The sequence below is a fragment of the Schistocerca americana genome, chromosome 5 (genome assembly GCF_021461395.2).
Source record: "Schistocerca americana isolate TAMUIC-IGC-003095 chromosome 5, iqSchAmer2.1, whole genome shotgun sequence".
NCBI classification, from domain to species: domain Eukaryota; kingdom Metazoa; phylum Arthropoda; class Insecta; order Orthoptera; family Acrididae; genus Schistocerca; species Schistocerca americana.
This window is the reverse complement of record NC_060123.1, coordinates 460198915-460220104: the sequence shown is the minus strand read 5'-3', so window position 1 is coordinate 460220104 and position 21190 is coordinate 460198915. Positions and strand designations below refer to the sequence as shown.

Here is a 21190-nt window from a genome sequence, read left to right as displayed (position 1 = left end):
TCTACTATGAGCCTTCATTGGTGGCAAGTTAGTGGCAACATCTTGATCTGTTTATTCACATAAAAGCTAAAGGAAAATGTCAGCCTAAAAACTATGAGAAATCCTACTGGTATGGATATATTTAAACAAAATATGAATAAATACGGGGTGGTTCAGAATGAGGAGGGAAACAACAAATGTCTCAGTTAATTAATAGAGCATTATAAAATTATAAACAGCCGACCAGTTGCAATGGATAAAGAAATTCTTTACCTAGGTTTCGGCAAATATAAATTTGTCTTCTTCAGAAGGTAGCAATTTCACATTAGTAAGGACTAATGTACCATCACCGTTTTTACAATTGTCAGCATAGATCCATGTGTCAAAAATAAAATATAGCCCTAGAATTAGGGTTTGTCACGTAAATATAAAATAGCTCATGGATCTTGCAGAGCTCACAACCGACTATTTTATTTTTGATACATGGATCTATGCTGACAATTGTAAAAACGGCAATGGTACATTAGTCCTTACTAATGTAAAATTGCTACCTTCTGAAGAAGACAAATTTATATTTGTTGAAACCTAGGTAAAGAATTTCTTTATCCATTGCAACTGGTCGGCTGTTTATAACTTTATTACGTGAAATCATTGCTGTTGTGCAGCTATGTTTAAAATAGAGCATTAGTTAGAAATAAATTTCAAATTCCAGTACCCAGATAGCTTGACCATAAAAGAAAGACATAAGCAAAATTATCAAAAAGATTTTATACATCTGCAGACAAAGGCAGACTACGTCATACAAAGATGGAGTTCTAGGCACCAAATGTGACTCACATCCCAGTTATTCCATGAACTGCATTATCCAGAGAGAAGACTAAGTCAAAAATGTGCTTTGAACTCTCCTTAGTCAGCTGCACTGAGTCTATACTGAAATTACTTTGTCTTTTTAGTCCCTAAACAGTCACAGCTCATTCTCAGTTTTGATCTCATTCTTTCCTCTCCAGTTATTCTTTATGCAAATTATGTAAAATTATTATATATTTTTATTCAGCTATCTGTTTTTCCTTATTCCATCACATCCTATTTTTAGATCTATTGCTAGTCATTTTTCTGTGCATCTTTCTTGTTTCTGTTTCCACTTATTAGTTCCCATTTTTTCCACCTTGTTATTACAGATCACTTTAAGGTCCTACATCTGCTCCTCTGTGTGCCTCCATAATCTATCTGATTAGTTCATCCCTGCAGTCACTCTGATATTCTTTCTGAAATATGTCATCACATTTTGCTAATCTCCCACATGTTTCAAAGCTAAATGAGATAAAATATGTTGTTTTATTACAGAGGAAGGATTTACAGGTGCAGTAAGTTACACCAAAAAAGGTTCTTTTTTCTTCTTACCCAGGATTTCACATTTGTGTTTATACTTTCTGAGTGAATTATGAAGACTCAGATTTAGTATTACTCTCATATTCTGCTAAATATGAGTGCCTTTTCCATTTCACATACACAAGTTTTCATATTTTCAAACTGAATGTATATAAAGTCTTCACACCCACAAGTTAATAATTTGTTAAAATCCTTATTTTCAATAAACAATGTGGATTATTTTCACAAGTTGATGTGAAGATTTTGGCAGTCCTTGCTTTCCCTTACTCTTTTTATGTCATAGTTAACTCTTCTGTTGGAAAGATTCCCATTCTACCAGAGCTAAGTAAAGCAACAGTGAGGCAGAAAAAGGTCTTAGAAAAATAGGTCTTGTTACTCTGATGGATGTATCACTGTAAGATTCATACCTAAAGACAAGCGCCATCACACCCACATTGGGTGAGAAAGCTCCCAACACAGAAAACACAGCATCTCTGGCCAATTGATCATGTGGGACCTGCTAGCTGGCCAATTTAAGTTGGGTGGCCATGAGCCTTCTCTTATTCTCTGAGAGTTAGTCATTACTGTGTTTAGAGCTAATTGACAATCCCTAGACAATAATGCTGTATTTACAAACTGCCAGATAATGTAGCAGTCTGCTCCTATCATTGTGGAAATCGACTATGTCTGTAAGTGAAATTAGTAGAGTGCAGTTATGCTTCAGTGTCTATAAACTGATGCACTTAGTCAGCCATATGTGTGTGTGTGTGTGTGTGTGTGTGTGTGTGTGCTTATTTGTTTTAGTTGTAAATATTTGTCATGTATTGTTTTTCTGATATGTCCTACATCCTGGAGGACCTCCTCACTATGGATCAACTGGAAGAGAAGTAAATCTAATCTAATGTAACCAACTATTGTCCAACAACACATATATCAATATCACCACACTTACATTATTACATGTCCACTGGTTTGCATTCAGTTTATCTTGAGCACACAGCGAATAAGTTGTGTGAATACTTTTAATTTTATTGTGGCCCAGGACAATTATTTTATTTTATTATGAACTTACTGATTTTTATTTCACATTGCTGTGTACTTATGTTGCCTTAGAAAAGCAAGTCACAAAAACGTGTACTTGTAGTTTATTTAATTATTGTATCATGAGTCACTTGTATGATATATCATACGTACATGGAATGAATCCGTTCACAAGTGGATAATCATAACTTGTGTTTAAATATTCGCCATGTTCAGCATCTACAAAAATATTTCATTTGATGACTGCAGTAAGTAATAAGTATTTATTCTGCATATTTTGTGCATACTTGGGCCCTACTGCAACTTAATTTCTCTAATATTGTCACCATATTACTTGGCTTAAATATACATTCTCTGTCTAGAAATTTCTGGGACTAAAGATATAAACAATACATATATTATATAAATCACATTCCATGTCTCCCATTTATATTAGTCTCTAGGATATGAAAAGAAGGCAAAGATGTGAATTTCATTAAAGTCCAATACAACAGACTGACTTAAAATTATGAAATATTATAATAGTACAGTCCTACTATGAATGATATTATAATCAAAAATGAAAGTACTCCAATGAAGCACAGGAAGATGCTTTAAATTTCTCTTATACTTCTTTAAAATACCCGTAGTATTTGTAAAATGCTCTGGCATGATGCTGAATACATGTGTAACAAACACTAACAAAGAGATAGAGGGGCTGGCCAGTACTTATCTCAGCTCAGTACAGCCGATAGATACACAAAAAACAGAACCGAAAATTTACGTTCCTAGCTTTCGGAATAAATGTTCCTTCATCAGGGAGGAGAGAGGGGAAAGAAAGGGAAGAAGGGAAAGTGGATTTAGTTACTCACAACCCAGGTTATGAAGCAACAGGGAAAGGAAAAGGAAAACAGGGAGGGTAGCAAGGATGGAGGCATGGTTGTCAGAGGGAAGGCAAAGATATTCTACTGTGAGTACTGTGCCAGCTTCAAACCAAAGAGGATGCATACAGAAGTAAAGAGGTATATAGTATAAACACAACTATGTAGGATGAAAAGATGCGTGAATGGCTAAAGAGGAAAGGCAAAGAGGAGAAGACTGAAGAGTAAATGGGAGTGAGGTTGTTTAACGTAGGTTCAGTCCAGGGGGATGGTGGGATGAAAGGATGTGTTGGAGTGCAAGTTCCCATCTCCGCAGTTCAGAGGGACTGGTGTTGGGTGGGAGAAGCCAAATGGCACATACGGTGTAGCAGGTTCCTAGGTCCATAGAATTATGCTGGAGGGCGAGCTCCGCTACTGGGTATTGGACATCTCCTAGGTGGACAGTTCGTCTGTGTCCGTTCATGCGCTCAGCCAGTTTAGTTGTTGTCATACCGATGTAAAAGGCTGTGCAGTGCAGGCATGTCATCTGATAAATGACATGTGTAGTTTCACATGTGGCCCTGCCTTGAATTGTGTATGTTTTACCAGTAGCGGGGCTGGAGTAGGTGGTTGTGGGGGGATGCATGGGGCAGGTTTTGCAGCGGGGTTGGTTACAGGGGTAGGAACCGCTGGGTAGAGAAGGTAGTCTGGGAATATTGTAGGGTTTAACAAGGATGTTACGGAGGTTAGGGGGGCGACGAAAGGCAACTCTGGGTGGTGTGGGGAGAATTTTGTCAAGGGATGATCTAATTTCAGGGGTTGACTTGAGGAAGTCATATCCCTGGCAGAGTAATTTGTTGATGTATTCGAGGCCAGGATAATATTGGGTGACAAGGGGGATGCTTCTGTGTGGTCTGGGGGTAGGAACATTGTTGTTGGACGGGGAGGAATGTATGGCTCGGGAGATCTGTTTGTGGACAAGGTCTGCAGGATAGTTGCAGGAGAGGAAAGCACTGGTCAGGTTATTGGTGTAATTGTTGAGAGATTCGTCACTGGAGCAGATACGTTTGCCACCAAATCTCAACTATAACCACAGTCAAATGCCACATATCACCAGTCCCAATTCAGTTCTAAACCTCTCATCCAGATCCCTCTCTCCTCCAGAGACATCTGTTCTATCAAAAGGCTTAACCTTTAGCCCCACGCCTAAATTCAACTACACTGCCCTGGTTTAAGATCTCCTCTCATTCACCCAGAACCTCAACTGGAAATATCACTTCACTACCCAAACACAGCCCCCAATTACTAGACCCAGTGTTGAACCTTGTCTAGAACAGTTCCGACCGCCTTCTCAAAGGGATCCTCCTCTCCTCCCCCAAAACCATCCCTTGCAGACATTTCAGGAATTCCTTACATCCAGTGTTGCCTCCCAGTCCTTCTTGAAGAACATCCCGACAACCCCCAACATCACCCCAGCTGAATCCCGTGCCATTAATGGGGCTGAAAACAGACCGCTCTATTGTCATCCTCCTGGCGGATAAAGGCTCCACAACTGTGGTACTTGACCGTGTGGAGTATGTGGCAGAAGGACTGCGTCAACTCTCCGACACCTCAACCTACAAAGCTGTTACCCAGGATCCCATTCCCTCCATCCAGACTGAGCTGCAGAAAATCCTAAAAATCCAAGGTCCCTCACAAGGCCTCACAACGGCTTCCATAGACTTACTCACTCCACCAGAGCCACGTACCCCTACCTTCTACCTATTACCCAAAATCCACAAAGAGAACCATCCTGGCTGTCCCATTGTAGCAGGCTTCAAAACCCCAACAGAACGTATCTCAGCTCTGGTAGACCAACACCTCCAACCTATCACCCGCAGACTCCCATCCTACATCAAAGACACAAACCACTTCCTAGAACGCCTCAAATCCATTCCCACTCCTCTCCCACCTGAAACCTTTCTTGTCACCATAGATGCTACATCCCTTTACACAAACATCCCACATACCCATGGTCTCTCTGCCCTTGGGCACTACCTCTCCCAATGCCCACCTGAAGATCTTCCAAAAACCTCGTTCCTTATCACACTTACCAACTTCATCCTCACCCATAATTACTTCACTTTTGAAGGCCAGACATACAAACAAATCAGGGGAGCGGCCATGGGAACCAGGATGGCTCCATCCTATGCCAACCTCTTCATGGGCCACATGGAGGAGGCTTTCCTGAAGACCCAACAGCTGCTTCCCCTGGCCTGGTATAGGTTTATAGATGACATCTTTGTGGTCTGGACTCATGGTGAAGAAACACTCCTCAACTTCCTCCATAACCTCAACTCCTTTTTGAATCTGAATTTCACCTGGTCCTTCTCCAAAACCCAAGCCACCTTCCTGGATGTTGACCTTCATCTTGTTGAAGCTCACATCCACACCTCTGTCCATATCAAACCCACAAACAAACAACAGTACCTTCACTTTGATAGCTGCCATCCATTCCACATCAAACGCTCCCTTCCCTACAGCCTAGGTATTCATGGCAAACGTATCTGCTCCAGTTACGAATCCTCAACAATTACACCAATAACCTGACCAGTGCTTTCCTCTCCCGCAACTATCCTGCAGACCTTGTCCACAAACAGATCTCCCGAGCAATACATTCCTCCCCGTCCAACAACAATGTTCCTACCCCCAGACCACACAGAAGCATCCCCCTTGTCACCCAATATTATCCTGGCCTCGAATACATCAACAAATTACTCCGCCAGGGATATGACTTTCTCAAGTCAACCCCTGAAATTAGATCATCCCTTGACAAAATTCTCCCCACACCACCCAGAGTTGCCTTTCGTCGCCCCCCTAACCTCCGTAACATCCTTGTTAAACCCTACAATATTCCCAGACTACCTTCTCTACCCAGCGGTTCCTATCCCTGTAACCAACCCCGCTGCAAAACCTGCCCCATGCATCCCCCCACAACCACCTACTCCACCCCCGCTACTGGTAAAACATACACAATTCAAGGCAGGGCCACATGTGAAACTACACATGTCATTTATCAGATGACATGCCTGCACTGCACAGCCTTTTACATCGGTATGACAACAACTAAACTGGCTGAGCGCATGAACGGACACAGACGAACTGTCCGCCTAGGAGATGTCCAATACCCAGTAGCGGAGCTCACCCTCCAGCATAATTCTATGGACCTAGGAACCTGCTACACCGTATGTGCCATTTGGCTTCTCCCACCCAACACCAGTCCCTCTGAACTGCGGAGATGGGAACTTGCACTCCAACACATCCTTTCATCCCGCCATCCCCCTGGACTGAACCTACGTTAAACAACCTCACTCCCATTTACTCTTCAGTCTTCTCCTCTTTGCCTTTCCTCTTTAGCCATTCACGCATCTTTTCATCCTACATAGTTGTGTTTATACTATATACCTCTTTACTTCTGTATGCATCCTCTTTGGTTTGAAGCTGGCACAGTACTTACAATAGAATATCTTTGCCTTCCCTCTGACAACCATGCCTCCATCCTTGCTACCCTCCCTGTTTTCCTTTTCCTTTCCCTGTTGCTTCATAACCTGGGTTGTGAGTAACTAAATCCACTTTCCCTTCTTCCCTTTCTTTCCCCTCTCTCCTCCCTGATGAAGGAACATTTATTCCGAAAGCTAGGAACGTAAATTTTCGGTTCTGTTTTTTGTGTATCTATCAGCTGTACTGAGCTGAGGTAAGTACTGGCCAGCCCCTCTATCTCTTTGTTAGTGTTTGTTTCACATCTTTATATGAGATTTTCCATTAATCAGTTTGAATACATGTGTAGTCATATATCTGATTTCTACCTACACTATATGATCAAAAATTTCTAGTTACATCTATGCAATGAGGGATTGACCACTAGATCTCATTAGAGGTGGATCAGCCAGTGTAAAAGGAAGCGGGAAGTATTGTGTCAGTACAGAAACAGTAACAGCAGACTGGGTCAGTCAGAACAGCTCAATGACTTCATATGTGGACTAGTCATTGGCTGTCACCTGAGTAACAAATTCATCAGGGACATTTCAATCCTTCTATAGTGTCCAAATCAACTGTTGATGTGACTGTGAAGTGGAAATGAGAAGGAACAACACCAGCTATACCAAGACCAGGCAGACCTCTTTTGCTCATGGACAGTGACCATCAAGCATTGGGGAAAGTGGTTGTAAAAACTCATATGTAATCAGCAGAAGGAATCACTTATAAGTTCCAGAGTGCTACCAGTGGACCAGCTATCACAATGATTGTACGTAGGGAGTTAAGGAGAATAGGTACAATGGTCACTCATATCTGTAGTCAGTGCTTAGTGACATTTGAGTTGGTGTAAAGATTGATGCCACTAGACAATGGATGACTGTAAATGAGTGATTAGGAGTGATGAATCATGCTACACCCTGTGGTAATCTGATGGAAGAGTTTTGGTTTGACAAATACCTGGAGGACATTACCTACCATCATGTGTAGTGCCAACAGTGAAGTCAGAGGAGCTGGTGTTATGGTGGGAGAGGGGGGGGGGGGGAGGGGGTTTAAGGTGTGGGCCCCTAATTGCCCTTAAGAAAGCAAATGCAGAAGGATCTGAATATGTTTTGCAGCACAGTGTTCAGCATACAGTTCAGAGATGATGATTGTTTGGAGCAGCTTGACACTGCATGCTGTTATAAAGTAGCACCTATGAGGCACTGGTCTGTGGACAGTAATACTGCTGAAATGGACTGGCCTATGCAGGGTCCCAACCTGAAACCAAATGGAACACCTTTGAATGAGTTAGAACATTGACTTTGCTCCAGATCCCTGCATCCAACATCACTGCCTTCTCTGGTTTGTGCTCTTGAGGAAAAGTGGGCTGACATTCTCCCACAGATATTCAGACACCACATTGAAAGTGTCACCAGCAGAGTTAAAGCCATCACAATGGTGTATGGTGGACTTACCCCATATCAATGTCCATTAATAAGTATCATGATATCTTTGGTCAGGTATTATATGTTAATCTCTTAATGTCCTAGAAGAGATTTCTTATAATCTCATACTGAGTATTTCAAAATGAAGATTGGAGTTTTTAAGACTTTTAGTATTTATTATACTCAGTGTACAATTACAAACAATACATCAAATGAAAAAGCAAATTAGTCAGTTTTGTTTGTACACCTGTGCGTACGTGCATGAATTGTTTCCTGTGTCTCCCATTAGGAAGTACTAGTAGCAAAGAAGTGACAAGTGAACAGAAAGATTTTTGTATTTTACCATTTGCAAGGACTAAATCTGTCATTAAAATGCAATAAGCATCCTGTATTAAGTTCCATTCTAATCGTCTAAGTGATAATAACATCAGTAGGTGGTATCATCAATTTGAAGGCACCAGAGAAGAGTATGGTACTAATAAGAGTGACTGAAGAACATGCTGAACAAGTGAGAAAGTCTTTCATATGTAGCTCCAAGCAATCAGTTCAGAAGGCTAGTTGCAAATTAGCAGTTCCAGTGAGATCTGTGTGGAGCCTTTTAAGGAGATGTTTACAAGTGTGTCCTTAATCCTCTGCAATTGTTACAAGCTCTAAAGCCCATAGACTACAGTTTACATGCCAACTTTTCCAATGAAATGTTGCTGCATGGTGATGAACATTTTCTGGATTGTGTCATCCTCAGTGATGTATTGAGACTTCCCTTACCTTTTGCTTATGTGGAGATGTGAACAAACACAATGTGCATATCTGGTGGGTTAGCGAATCCCACTGAGATGGTACAGTTGCAACGAGACTCCCTTAAATTGAATGTTTTTTGTGTCATATCCTAACAGAAATTGTATGAGCCTTCTTTTTTTTTTTTTTTTTTGGCAAAGCAATTACAAGTGGTGTTTCTTATCTTTATGTGCTACAACTATGGCTCTTCTTCAGTTGGCAGAAACAGAATCACTGAACTTTATTTGGTAGCAAGATGGTGCACCGCCTCACTGGCATAATTCAGTATGCAACTGCTTAATCGACATTATACTTGACCACTAGATTGCCTGCAAGGAGCCATATGACAGAGCTTGTTTCACATAGGCTCAACATTTGTCTGAACTGACACCATACGATTTTATCTTTTGGCTTCATAAGGGATCGAGTGTATGTGCCTCCATTAACAACTAATCTACCCAACTTAAGAAAAAGAACTGAAGCAGTTATTGTAACAATTACTCCTGACACACTGATCAATGTTTGAGAATAACTCACCTATCGAATGGATGTGTGTCATGTGACAAATGGTGCTCACATTCAACACTTGTATGAAAAACTGAGTTTTTCTCTCATTTCAAGTATTATTTATAATTGTAACTTAAATGTAATAAATGCTACAAAGCCTTATAATCCCTGTATCCATTTTGAAACATCTTGTATCATGATCATGAATTGCCTTATTTCTGGAGGAAAAAAATATTGGTAACAGCAGGCTACATTTCTGAATATCTGTTCTGTGAAACAGTTGTCAAATTAGCAGAGCAATTGGAGTGGTCTCTGCCCTATGAATAACAACATAACTCAGGTACTACACTTCAGTATTCTTTAGATGTTCTGTTTGTAAGCCAAGTATCCATCTACATTGCCCCCAACTAAACAAAAAGAAAACAAGTAAATTATGTAACTGTATAGTGTCCAGAAATCTACAGAATAAATTACTTTCTTCATCTAAATCACTTATATCTGTACTACTCCTTACTGCAAATTTAGTTGAATTAAGGTGCCTCATTATCTAGAACAAAGCTTTTGAATTCAGGTGTAAGATATTCATAATCCCATGGACAGAAAGCCGTCTACTTCTCGAGTTTGAGTACTTGGATGAATACATTATAGTTACAGGTGCTGGACTCCTGTGAGAAGTACAGAACTGTATTTACTGAGTCTGTTCAACCTCTAATGACAATCAGTTTGTTTTGAATCATTTTTTGGTATTTTCCAATTATTATTATTATTATTATTATTATTATTATTATTATTATTATTTTTTTTTTTTTTTACAGGCACAAGAGCTATTTCTTAATAATATACCTGTATCATCTACAAAAAGGACAAATTTGAATCTTGTGTCAGTGCACATGGATTATCATTACAGGATTCAATTCAAATAAAATACTGGAAAAAATATTTTTATTCGTTTGGAAACAATATCTGGTCTACTCCAATACTAACACAATGTTTATATTAGTTACATAATTACAGAATTCTGTTCAAAGCAGTAGAAGATAGCGCTCATGTGCATGTGAGGTGTGCTTACTTGTGTGATTGTATGTGTTTGGGTTTTTCTTTTATGAAGAAGGCTTTGGCTGAAAGATCATGAGTAACAGTCTTTTTGTCATGCCTGTCTACAACTAATTATGTCATCTTTAGAGAAGCAATTTATACTTTTCATAGTATTGTTGATGTTCTAACCTCAACCTTCCATTGTTCAAATGTTATCTTAGGATTTCATCTAGTTACATATATTTAGCTGTTGCTAGTGATTGCTAGAAGCCCTGATTGTTTTATTGTAGATCTTTCTGAACCTGCAACAATTCTGATGTGGACTCCTGCACTAAGCACAGGAATACCAAAATTGTCTGTTATCCTTTAGGTACACCATGGATCTCAATATGTCATTACATTTTCTTTTGATACCCTGTCATTATATGCATTTTAATTATGATTTCACATCCAAAATTACATTATGATATCAGACTGCCAATAACCCATTAATACAGTCACAGTTCTGGTACATATACTGTGAATACGGATTTAGTTTATTGAAAGATGGTGTAGAACTGTCTCAAAAGTTCTGCAGATGTTAAGAGAAAAGCATCTGCCTGACTGCTACTATCTACTGTATTTTGGATCACATGAACCAAAAAATCAAGAAAAGTACTATCCTGCTGTCATATCTGGGTGATGTGTTCAACCAAAATGGAAAACAGGGAAGTTTAAGCATGTAATGCATTACAATATCTAACAGGAAATTAGCATCAGTGATATTTTTGTGTACCCTTGCACATCTTTCAGAAAATTATAGTGACTTTAACTCTCTTCAAATCAGTAAATGGCTAGAGTAGTGCATAAAACCAGAAAACTAGACACATGCTGCAGGAAGGTAATTGCAGTATATCTGTATGAAGTAGATATGGAACAATAAAGAGCTCGAGAGCTGTCTGATACATGGCACTGGAATGTTATCAGTCTTAATGGCACCAGTCTTATCATCGCTGACAACATTTCAGATGAAAACACTGTCAAAGAACTTTTAGATATTTCTGTCACTCAAAACGAACATTCATTACAAAACAGTATCTGCAAACAAACTTGGAACCCAGCACCAATGAACAGGTCATGCAGTATACCTCCCTGTCTGGCCTGCCCTTACCAATAACTTTCTTCACATTTCAACATCTCTGTTCTTCTACTCTTCATACTATTCATTCCCAAATGCAAAATTGGTTTTAATTGAACAGATCTGTTTCACAGAGTTTATTCCTCAGTGTCTCATCATTTTGTTTGTCGATAAGTTTGATGGTTCAAATGGCTCTGAGCACTATGGGACTAAACGTCTGAGGTCATCAGTCCCCTAGAACTTAGAACTACTTAAACCTAACTAACCTAAGGACATCACACACATCCATGCCCGAGGCAGGATTCGAACCTGCGACCCTAGCGGTCGCGTGGCTCCAGACTGTAGCGCCTAGAACCGCTTGGCCACTCCGGCCAGTGATATGTTTGAAGTGCACCAATTCTGATGCATTTCCCAGATAAATAGTACAAATGTTGCTACATAAACCTAGCAATGGCTTTATTTTGTGAAAATCAGTGAAACAAGCCTTGCAGGATGACATATAAGTTACCCATTTTTCATTGTATGTACTCTTAAAGTTGGGATTTGACTTTTCAGACAGTTTCTTGCACTTACAAAAATGGACACAATTGTTGATTTCAGTTGGCTTTGAAACAGATTTAACTTATGCTGAAAAGATGAAAGGTAGTAATAACAATAATAATTAATTCATGTGGCTCAATGGCCTGGTGCAAGTCTTACAATTGAATGCCATTTGGATGATCTGCATGTCCCTAACCTACCCCAGTTATCCAACTGGGGAAAGGGGACCAACAGTTTAATGTGGAATCCAAGCTACATGTCATTTCTGGCAATTCCTCACATCACTGAAAGGTGAAGGATAGGTTAAAATGCAGACTGAAAAATCCATGGTCCGACCAAGATTCGATCCTGCAGTTTCTCAGGTTACTAGTAGACCACCAGACCCCACTTCCTTATGAACTATACAGTGTAACTGTATCAAATTTCAGCAAATGTTGCTAAATTCCATTTTAGTAATGTTATCAATTCAAAATTAACTCCTACCAGGCATGGTGTTCCATCAGTTGTAATAACTGCTAAATTGGTCAGAACTACACCAATGTTAGAATCCCAATAGTTCTGCAAACATGTCACTCCACCTAATTTGATCTGACAGTCCATTCGTTCCAATCAACTCCTCACATATTTCTAACTCATGTGCTATTCCAAATGCAAATACTAACAACAGTTGTTACTTGAATTTTCTTCAATTGTGTCATTGATTCCAAGGAAATCTTTTTAGCAATTAGCTTGAAACAATTTTTGATAAAAATCTCTATCTGTAAATGGCCAATAACTTCTTGCTGTAAGTCAATAAACTTTAAAATTTAATTCTGTTTATGAATCTTCAATGGCTTTCTGAACATCACTTGCTCATGTACCAGAACTTGTTTCAAGGGTGAAATTTTCTGCTTATGTAGTTCTTCTGGTAACTGTAATATGTAGAATGCAGACTTTTTTAGCGACTCCTTATGTTGTGTTCCTTACGGATGGCTACAACACTTTTGCAAATAAGGTAAACAATATTATTCTGTGTTTGCACAAAAAGTTTTTTTTTCCCCCATCTCTTCTGAAAAAGCCAGTTTTAGTCCTTTACTTGGATTTCCAATTTTGTTATACTTTATCTAATCTATGATCATTTCATATCTTCTCTAGATAGTAATAATGAATCTTAGCAACTATGCCAAAGAGGAAAACAGAGTTTGGTACACAAAAAATAATACTGTACAAACATTTTTTACTCTATTATTGACTGATAATCATGTAGTAAAAGCTCGCAGGTTCACAGCAATACATGAAGAAATTGTAACTTATCTATGTGACAAAAAGTTTAATGCACTAATGAGCAGATTGATGACAAACCAACTGATGATTGACAATTGTTGTACCCTGTGAAGTGCATGCCACTACCATCCCTCACACACCCACTCACAAATCACAGAGGGGAACCCATCATGACTCAGTACCACCCAGGACTGGGCCCCAACAACCTCCCTTTATGCCCTAAAATGAGAAATACCCTCCCCACTACCCTCCCCACTCCTCCCATAGCAGTACTACACTGGCCACCCAATCTATGCATTATGCATTATGCGTCATGTACAGTTGCAGCTGCAGCACTTCTAAAGCTAAATATTGACAAAGTTGTTTGTGCACTGTATTTAGTTATTAAGTTTAGTAGTTTTCATTGTTCATCAAAATATCAATAGTGTGTTTAGATTTTGCAGCATGCAGTTGCAGCTGTAGCTGTTCTAAAGTTAAGTACTGACAAAGTTGTTTGTGCAATGTATATTTGGTCTTTAAATTTGATAGTTTTCAATGGTGTTTCATGCTGTTTCTGGTGAAATAATGGTTTAATAAACTTACACCAACATGTTTTATAAAGTTGTTTGTGCATTGTAGTCACGTATTAAATTTAGTATGGTAGTTTTCAGCTGGTGTTTCTTGCTGTTTCTAGAGAAATATTTCAGTAAATACTTTCACTCACTGTGTTTAGTTTCATAGAGTGTTCCAGTGGATGCTTGAGTTCTTGGTTTTAGACAAATTTTGTGAAGTTTTTGTGGTATTGGTATTAACAGTTGCTTTCTTAGTACACAGCTTATTTCAATCTCACTGTTGTTGGTTCTTTAAATTGCTCTACTGTGGTAGCTGAACTTAGGTAACATAGACAATTGGTTTTTTTCAGTAATCATTAACATTTTACCATAGGTTAGAAGTGTGGGCTATGCCGTAAGTTTGTGAGTAGTGGGTTACAGTGTGGGATTTGTTCAAAGTATTTTCGATTTTTGGGGGGGGGGGGGGGGAGGGGGGGAATGCAGAAAGGAAGCCACTGGGCATTCTGGTGAGATCCTCTCCTGAAAATGCAGAATTTCTAGCAGAAATAAGTTAAAAAATAAGTGCAAAGGAGGAACTGGACAGGATGAGGAGGGAGAAGAGTGCTGAGGAATGAGAACTGGCAGCTGGTAAGAAGGCTGCTAGGAAGGAGGAGACTGTCAGACAGTTGTCTTTATGTATCACCAATAGATCTGACCAACTGTCAGTGTTTAGTGGAAAGGAGCCTCTTGTAGCTGAGGTGTAGGACACATGCAGCAGACCTCAGTAGTTAAGGAACCTAAAACAGTTGCAGCTTCTGATAGAAAGAAAAAAGTTCTGCAGTTAGGTAGTTCACATGGCAGAGCTGTAGGACAGCAGTTGAAGGAAAAGTTGGGGAGTGACTACAAAGTCACCAGCATTGTGAAGCATAGTATAGGGTTGGTTCAGGTGACTGTTCACTTACGAGAGTTATGTAGGAATTTTATGAAAGTAGATCAGGCAGTGATTGTGGGTGGAGTTGGGAATAGTCTGGACAGAGATGGGGTATGATGTAGGTGGTGACCTGGGAAAGATAGTACTCAAACTGGTGGCATGAATGTGCACTTCATGCAACTGTTTCAGTGTCATGATCAGCCTCAGCTTAATACTGCTGTTAGGTGATTAATACAGGGCTTGAGAAGGCACTGATGGCACAGGGCATGGCTCACATTGCAGTGATGCCAGTTGAGTCCGTCAATAGATTAGCTTCCACTAGGCATGACCTGTACCTCAATAGCATATGGAGGTGCAGTTGGTAAAGCTTATAGGTGACAGTGTAGTGGCAGGTGGTGGGATCACTCATATGAAAATCCCTATAGTAGTTGGTGTTACAGCTGCATCTTTTTTAGATTGAATTCAGTTGATAGGTATCCCTGCTTAAAGGAAGTCTTTCCAACAAGGGAACTACCTTCAAAGCAGGTCAAATATCCAAATAGTGAAGGAATTAGCATATTACATCAAAATATAAGAGGTATTAAAAGAAAGTCAGTGAACTGCTTTTTATAGATACTGACTCTGATGTTATTGATATATCAGAGCACCACTTAAATACTGTGACAATTCAGAGGCTTCCTTTACCAGAATGGCTGTTTTTCAAGGAGTTCTTTGCAGAATGGGGGAGTGGCCTTGTACATAAAAAACAGTATTCCATTTGAGTCCATAGATGCATCAAAGGACTGCACTGAACAGATATGTGAATGTTGTGCAGGGGTACTTGAATTTAGTGAAACTAAACTTTTAATGATAGTTATTTATACCTGCCCTAACTCTGACTTCAGGGCATTTTGCTCATGTTATAGAGGGTTATTGGTTTGCTTTACAGGAAATAACAAAAATTAATTGTATGTTGTGACTTCAATATTAATTTTATATGTGACTGTGCAAGAAAAAGGATTATGGAAGATCTCCTAAATGAATATAATCTGATACAGACTGTAATTTTTCCAATTAGGGTGCAGAGGAACAGTACGCAACCATAGACATTATTTTTATTAATTCTTCATTACTAGAGAGGCATTCTGTAAGTGAAAGGGTAAATGACCTTTCAGACCATGGAGCATAAATTTTAACAATAAAAGGTTTTTGTACTAAAACAAATATTATATATAGTAACAAACTATAAAAAAGTGAATCCAATGGCAGTAGAGAGCTTTTAAAACCCCATTAAGGAACAAGAGTGGCAGGATGTTTATATGGCTGATAAGATAGATGACAAATACAATACTTTTCTTAACACATTTCTCATGCTCTTTGAAAGTGACTTTCGATTAGAATGTTCAGAACAGGGTACTAGCAGTGAAAGGCAGCCTGGGTGGCTGACTAGTGTGGTAAGGATATCATGCAGAACAAAGTGGGAATTAGATTAAAATGTTACAAATAGTCACAATCAAGCTGCAGTTGATCATTACAAACAGTACTGTAAGGTCCTTTAAAAAAGTTATTAGGAAGACAAAGAGTATGTGGTATACAAACAGAATAGCTAATTCACATGACAAAATTAAAACAATGAAGTAAGTGTCTGACCAGCAGCACAGGGTTAAGGACATAAAATAAGTACATAGTAAAAATGTATCTGTCCCTGATAAGTCAGTTACATATGTAGTATTTAACAATCACAGCCTGAACATAGCTGGTGAATTAAATAAAAACTTAGTTTCTACAGGGAATCATGTAACTTTCTTGGAAAATGGCTTTCCAAGATTGATATCTGAAATACTGCTCCACGATACAGACAAGGGGAAGATTGAGTCAATAATAAATCCCTGAAAGCTAAGGACTCTCATGGATATGATGAAGTATCAATCAGAATACCAAAGAACTGTGTTGCTCAAGTTAACCAAGTAATTTAGTAATTTTTCCTTTAGGAATAGTCAGTTTCCTGAATGATTAGAGTACTCAGTAGTACAATCACTACACAAAAAGAGAGAAAGTGATAATGTAGACAATTTTAGACCTATTTCTATGCCATCAGTGTTTGCTTAAGTTACTAAAAAGTCTGTGAATGTAAGGGTAATTAATTATTTCATTTCAAATAATTTGCTGTAAAATGTACAATTTGGTTTTAGAAGAGGTTTAACAACCAGACATGCTATATTCTCTTTTCTTTGTGAGGTACGGGATGGATTAACCAAAAGGTTTTCAATGCTAGGCATCCTTTTTTTTAACTAAGGCATTTCATTGAATTGACCACAAAATCATGGAATATGGGCAACGCCTCACAATTGGCTCACCTCTTACTTTAAGAACAGATACCAAAAAGTCTTTCTCTACAGCACTGAGAATAAATAATGAAATAATGTGGGGTCCAAATGGGGCACGGTTATTTGGGGGGGGGGGGGGGGGCAGGGGTAAGTGCTGGGGCCATTCCTGTGCCTTATTTATATGAATGATATGCCTCCTAGTATTACAGATGATTCCAAAACATTTCTGTTTGCTGATGACTCTAGCTCGGTAATAAAGAATGTTGTGCACTATGTTGGCACTTTTTCAAATAGTGCAGTTCAAGATATAAGTTAATTGGCTTGTAGAAAATAAACTAATGGAAAATCACAGTAAGACTCAGTTTTTACAGTTTTTAACACACAATTCAACAAAACCTGACATTCTAATTGCACATAATGGGCATATGATTAGAGGGACTGAGCAATTAAAATTTTAAGGTTTTCATATAGATAGTAAATTGTCATCAAAGGCCCATGTTGAGGATGTTGTTCAGAGGCTTAATGCTGCCATTTTTACTATTATAATAACATCTGAAGTAAGTGATAGTTCGAAACAAAAAGTAGTCTAGTTTGCCTGTTTTCATTTACTTATGATACATGGTATTATATTTTGGAGTAACTCTTCCCATTCTCAAAGGGTATTTTTGGCACACAAATGGGGGATTTGAGCAATAAGTGGTGTAAGTTCACAAACCTCTTGTCAACCCCTGTTCATTATTCTTGGTATTCTGACATTGGCCTCTCAATATATATTTTCTTTAATGTCATTTCTTGTTAACAATATTAGCTTCCCCCCCCCCCCCCCCTCCACCTCCTGCTGCATCAATTTTCAATAAACTACCACAAAAATTCAAAAATCTTAGCAGTAATGCATGCACTTTCAAATCAAAACTGATGAGTTTCCCCATGGGTCACTCCTTCCATTCTGTCAAGCAGTTCTTTGGAAAATTAAGCTAATTCCAGTGTTACATTGTTGTTTGTGTTTATATAAACTTAGCACTTGTCATCTTTTTAGAATTCATAAACATTTTATTTTATCTATTATTACTTTTGTGTTGTAATTTCATGTATTGCCTCATTCCATGATCATAGAGATTTGTTCCTCAGTTTGGTAATGTGGAACTAGATGTGTAAAATTTAAAAAAAAAATCCTAGTTCAACTTTATTCTACCCCCACTCCCAACCCCACGGTCCAAGGCTCACATCCTTGCAAGACATAGAGGCAAGACCTGTCCCAAACATCCTCCCACTACCACCTATTCTAGTCCTGTCACATGAATCTTCATCTCGTCAAAGGCAGGGCCAACTCTGAATGTAGTCATGCAATCAAACAACTTAGTTCCAATAGTGTGCTGCATTTTACTTGGGCATGACCACTAATAAGGTGGTGGTTTGCATAATGGCTATGCCCGCATCTCGTGGTCGTGTGGTAGCGTTCTCGCTTCCCACGCCCGGGTTCCCGGGTTCGATTCCCGGCGGGGTCAGGGATTTTCTCTGCCTCGTGATGGCTGGGTGTTGTGTGATGTCCTTAGGTTAGTTAGGTTTAAGTAGTTCTAAGTTCTTGGGGACTCATGACCATAGATGTTAAGTCCCATAGTGCTCAGAGCCAATTTGAAGCATAATGGCTACTGCCAAACTGTGGCCAAGAGATAGCTGGACCATCTACTTACTGAGCATGCCACTCAACACAATATACTTGACTTCCATGACTGCTTTGTAGGTTGTGGAATTAGTATTTGCCTCGCCAACACCAACTTCTCTGAACTGTGCAGGTGGGAATTCTCCTTGCAACACATCTTTCGTTCCCTTAACCCCTCTGGCCTCAGCCCTTGCTAGTTCCTGTTCTTCACCTGCCTAACCCCTTCCTGCTCCCACAGCAGCCCTGCACATGCCTCCTCTACTGTCAGTGCACCTGCACAGGCCCTTCTACTTCTCTCTTCTCCCCTTTGCCCCCACCCCTCCCTCCCCCAAGGACAGCACCTAGCAGCCCACTATCCTGTCCCCAGTACGTACCTGCAAGGTCTTAGGGGCACCAATATCATCTTCCTCCACCTGTATCCTGCTAGCCCTTCTTAGTGTCTGGAGATTTCAGTGGCCATGTATGTGTGAATTAAGCTTGTGTGAATGTATGCATGTTTTCATTTTATCTAGTGTGATGTAGGACTTAGACAAATGGCTTACAATACTTAGCAATCTTTTTTCAATGTGTCTGTCTCACACTCAGTGCCTCCTCTATGTGATGATTTATATTGTCAAATATTAGTGTAAGTGACATTCAGAAAAAGCTGTAATCACTAAACTTAAACTAAACAAGGCTTGATGGAACCCCTGTCAGAGTCTATACAAAATTTGCAACTGGGTTAGTCCTCCTTTTAACTATAACATAACACACATCCCTCAGACAGACAACTGTGCACAGTGGTTGAAAGAAAGCAAATCTATAACAAGGCTATCAGCAGTGATCCAAAAACTACCATCCAATATCACTGACATCCATCTCTTGTAGAATCTTTGAACATACTCTGAAGTCAAACATAATGAGGTATCTTGAACAAAATTACCTCTACACCAACCATCATTGATTCTGAAAATAGTGGTCATGTGAGATTCAATTTGGGTTTTTTTTTTAAATAATATCATGAAAGCCAAGCTTAGGACAAGCAGGTAAATGCAGTACATTTTGACTTACTAAAAGTATTTGATTCAATATTAGACAATAATCACTAAAGAACAAACAAAATATCTGACTCCAATGAGGATTTTTCGGTAGGGAGGCTACAGCATTTTATCTTTGATGAAAAGTCATCAACAGAAGTTGAAGTAAATTCTTGTGTTCCACAGTGAAGTGTGTTAGAAATCTTACCGCCCATGTCATATATTAATGATGTGCAGACAATATTAATAGTAACCTCATCTGTAATGAACAACAATCTGAAAAAACATACAGTCAAACCTTCATCATGTTTGAAACCAGAGCAAAGATTGGTAACTTACTTTAGATGTTCAGAAACTGTAAAACTCTGCACTTCACAAAATGCAAAGTCATAGTATCCTACAACCACAATAATGTGGGGATTAATTATGTGCTTTCGGGTGCTCTGTTCTGTTCTTGTTTCCATGCTACCCACAATATTTTGATCACCAATGCAGTCATCTTCTTGCCATCTCCTTCATGTTCTGTGAGTTTTGCTGTAATGCCTACTTGCTGCCTGGGCTGCAACCAGACTGTGAACTATTCTTGGTTTCATTTAGTTGTCTATAGACGAGCTTGATTCCTGATGCCCACTATGTCCTTTGTTGCTCTTCTGTTTTTCAAAGCTTGCATTGATATTCCAAGAAGCAGAAATTCTCTAGGGGGTTTTCCAGCTCTGTTGGATGTGAAGTCCACCAAGATTTTAATAAATTTGGTGCTGGACCCCAAGCTTTGTTTAAATTGAAACCTCTGTCTCTGTTTATTAGGTTTTCTGACATCTTCATTTTGACAGACTCCTTAATTATGCTGCCCCAGAAATGTAAGACCTCACCAGCCATAACATCCACCAGAGCTGGAGAACTGAAAGAATTTGCATTTCATGGAACATCAGTGTGAAGTCTAAAATACAGAAGAGCATCAAAGGGTAATGTGAGTGTCAGGAGTCAAATTCAGCTGTAAATAGCAGTGTGAGACAACAATTCACAGTGCAGTTGGAGACCAGGCAGCACCTGATGACTGGGTTGATCATCAAAGTATTTTGCATAAAATGGAAACAAAAACTCAGCAGAACAGCCAGAACACTATTAATCAATCACATCAAGAAAACCTTAGAGACGATAATTTGTTGGGATATGAAATGAAATTGTCACATTGGTTTCAGCATAGGTGAACCAGGTGGCAAACTTCATTTCATTAGCAGGATACTGGGAAAGTGCAGTCAGTCTAAAAAGAAGACTGTTTACAAAACTATCACACATCCTGACTTGGAATATTTCTCAAGTGTGTAGGAACCATGCCTAATATGG

The 21190-nt window shown here is 39.1% G+C and overlaps 1 protein-coding gene across 1 annotated transcript in view; it reads right to left on the bottom strand.

Annotated features, from left to right (window-relative positions):
* LOC124616139 (myosin-VIIa-like) overlaps window positions 1–21190 on the bottom strand; it is a 388269-nt gene that overhangs the window by 346580 nt on the left and 20499 nt on the right. The gene's annotated exons all lie outside the window — the stretch shown is intronic.